The 3,559-nt window shown below is 41.9% G+C and overlaps 1 long non-coding RNA gene across 1 annotated transcript; it reads left to right on the top strand.

Annotated features, from left to right (window-relative positions):
* Positions 1–438: 438 nt before the first annotated feature.
* On the top strand, positions 439–1,565 carry LOC145660211 (uncharacterized). Its single transcript, XR_014126407.1, has 3 exons — positions 439–755; positions 873–950; positions 1,485–1,565. It is a non-coding gene; the product is annotated as an uncharacterized LOC145660211 (long non-coding RNA).
* The last annotated feature ends 1,994 nt before the right edge of the window (positions 1,566–3,559 follow it).

Raw genomic sequence — 3,559 nt, 5'->3', positions numbered from 1 at the left:
TTCCTTATTTACTTATCAGGGACAAAGATGAAGGATATATTACTATTTAGATATAATATATGAAGAGCATACTATTGAACCATTAACCTTTTTTATCATTTCTTGCTTTCTATATGCTCCTCTGAACTATGGTGACTCTCCATTCCCGGTTTGCCAGATGTCCATCCCGCTCTACAAGGATGGATTTGTACAGATAATTACTCACACCTACAATTAATTGATAGACTACTTAACACACCTACATATAATGACTGATGATGTGAACCCTTATAAAACCCTTAATAAAGCCTGTATTCACATGCAGCCTAATGCCTTAGGTGATGTTGTAGGAGTCTAACTGTACAGCTTTTTAACATTATAATATCTATAAAGATTCCTTAGCTGAACCCCCCCCCCCCCTCAGCTAATTTTGAATGTTTCCTAATTTTATCCCTGGAATACTCTTAGACTGCATGGCTTAGTGATCAGACACGCCAGATTCATATCCTGTGTTCCTATCCGGCCTTTCATTGGCTGAACTGGACTGTGCGGTGTGTAGACATGCCAGAAGTGGGAACAAGAAACACTGGTTTTACAACATGATCCCAAAAATTGGCCCCTGTGTGAACACTCTTGATTCTGAGAGGCTTCGTGCACAAAGCCTGGCCTTCATGGCCTTTAGAAAGCTGTTCAGAATTGATGGATGGAATATTTTATCTAGACAACCTTGGAGCGATGTCTGGAAATCATAGACATGGATGATCTAAGCTTGAGAGGTACTTTTTTGTTCTCAGGAGGGAAGTCACATTTTCTTTTTCACTGTGCACTAGGCTCCACACAGTCAATGTGGAGTACAGATGATAGCTTGAAGGTTGACAAGTCCTTCCCTACAGGTCTGCCATGGAGAACCCTGGTGTGCTGTCCAAATGATCCGTGGATGATAATCACTCTGACAGAATAATCTGAAACAGGTATAGACAAGTAGTTCTTGCTCTTTTTTTATATGTTCTGATCAGGGGAAAGACTGCTTAGATCCATGTCATTTATGTGAACCAACTTGACATCAGTATGTGTGAAATTATATGTGAAATGTATTCAGATTTGTGAAAAGTTGTCATCTTAATTTTAAAAACACCTCAATTCATTAATTTTATAACATATAATATCTCTCAATTGGTACCATGTTTTAGTGAATTACCCAATTTTCAAGCTCCTGATTATGCAAAAAGTTTTGAGAGGATATAGTGAGCATTTTTATTGAATATATTTTTTCTATTTAGCTTTCCTATCTTTGGCCATAGCATACCTGCAATTGTAATTAGAGCAACGCTATGTCACCATGGCAGCTTTTTGACAGACTGTATCTAATATACATACATCCTAGCTAAAATGAATCCTTGTCTAAAAGACTTTACCATCCAAGCTGTCTAATCTCCCTAACCTGTCAAAGATATAAGTGTGGAGGAGGGGCGACATTTTACTGTTTGCCGCATTGAATTTCACAGGAGTGGGTTACCATGAGCCCAGGACTCCAGGGTAGGGACAGCGCCCCGCTTCAGGGCTCCAGAGGTGACCGCAGCAGAGATGCACATACACATGCCAGGCATCTGCTCCTCCCTCTTCTTCTGGGATACACGGTTCTCCACATAACTTGCCATTGTCTTCCACTTGGCCTGCTGAGAGCCAGCAAATATGCAATTAAGTCTGACTGCATACTCCTGTGAATTTCATCCTCCCCCTGTCCCACACTATCAATGCAGCTGCATTTCCACATGACTTGTCGGCTTGATTAGGAGTCGATGAAAAGAGATGAACTCTGGGAATTTTTCGATCCCTGCTCCTCCCCACAAACAGCTCCCACCATTTTACATTCATGCATCATTTCCAGACATTTGGAAATGCTGAAGGTACCTTGCTGGGCTAGACTTCAGACTACAGAAGGATTTTCTGTATTAATTTGATGACAGCACAAACTCAACAGAAAAGAATTATAGAATAAAAGGAATATAATTTTAGTATGGAAGGGTTTTTTGTTTATTTTTGGTTTTAGCTTACCACTGAGCCCCTGACAATCTCACAGAGGCAGGAAGCAGTTTCCAGATACCCGACAAAAATAAAAACATTAAAGTGATATACTGCCAGACCAATGGGAAGGTCCGGCTTACTAACAAGCAAAACAACTTTCAGCCAGCTGGGGTGGGGCAAGCTGAGCTTGTTTGGGCCGGTGGCTGCCATACGACCTGCCCCGTGGCTGTTTTGCGCTTGTGCCCAGCCCCCTTTGTCACAGGTCATGCCCCAGTCATGGCTTAGGCCATAGCCCTTGAGCTGTTGCCCTGGTGATCCACTGCTTCCACTGGAGTCACAGCTGTCCGCCATTGTGTTGTTCTGCAGCCCACACAGGTGCAGGAGGTAGCCCTGCAGGGAACGTTTTGGAAGAAGATGTTTAGAAAAAAGAAATGGAGAGGACAGCACAGCTAACAAGGATGCTAACGAGGCTGAAGGAGGTCTGAATTTGCCCGGTTCCTGCTCTCTGGTGGCACTGGTGCTGAGAGAGTGTCATAAACTCAGGTTATTCTCCAAGTTGTGTGTCAGTGGAAGATTTATCAAAGCAGGAGGCTCAGGGAGCTTTGTTAAAGCTGAATCCCCCATGTTCTGCTGTAACTCATGTCACCCTATACATTACCCTGGCTGTTTGCATAGATACCTAACACACCAGGACTGTCATCTTTCGCTGAAGAACCTCAGTAGTAGGCTGCTTGCAATTCTTACTAATTTCCTCAGGATCACATACTGTAATCTGTGAGGATCCTGAAGTCTGAATAACATGGTATATTTCGGATTTCAACACACATCTCCTCTACCTGAAGCCTCTTGGCCATGGTTTATTTATGGATGTGAGGAAAAAAGCAGCATCTTTTATTGTGAACTTGGAACGGAAGAGGCAAAAGTTATGAACAGTAAGGAGAACGCTTACTAACATACTAATACAGTGTGGAAGCCCAGTGTTGTGTGTTTTGGACAGCAACACTGCTTTGTTGTATCTTGACCTCCAGCACTGGGCCTGAAATGAAACAATTTCAGATCAGAATGTCAGCTTTAATTTCAAGGAACTTTTTCAATTAATTTCAGTGAATCATTACAGAATGCAAGTCCTTTTCATACCTAGCTCCCTGATTTTAGAGGACCATAACAAAAAAATTATTGTTTAGTGTTTTGTTACAAATCTTTAAGTCTGCATCCAGACTCAGAGTATCTGCCAGAAATGTAATTCAGACGTTGTTCAGTTCCTGCTTGTTTCAGGGACTTTTACCTTCCGCTTGTCTTAGGTACATGAAACACATGCTTATTGTGATTCTGGACATGTGAGTGACTTGGCTTTTGCCCTGAAATCTCCATAGATGCTTTAGTAGTACACATCAGGTCATTGTCTTGTAATGTGCATCACCATCCATTGAAATATGAAGCATTTGTTGGGATCTGCACCATTCAAGTACTTCAGTGCATTTCAGAATTTATGGTGATACTGCTCCTGGAAGTCATAAAATCAATAAAGACACGTGAGCCATATATGCCACCAGAG

The sequence above is a fragment of the Electrophorus electricus genome, chromosome 12, assembly GCF_041902795.1.
Source record: "Electrophorus electricus isolate QZ-2024a chromosome 12, ASM4190279v1, whole genome shotgun sequence".
In the NCBI taxonomy this organism is placed as follows: Eukaryota; Metazoa; Chordata; class Actinopteri; order Gymnotiformes; family Gymnotidae; genus Electrophorus; species Electrophorus electricus.
This window is presented reverse-complemented; position numbering and strand designations above follow the sequence as displayed.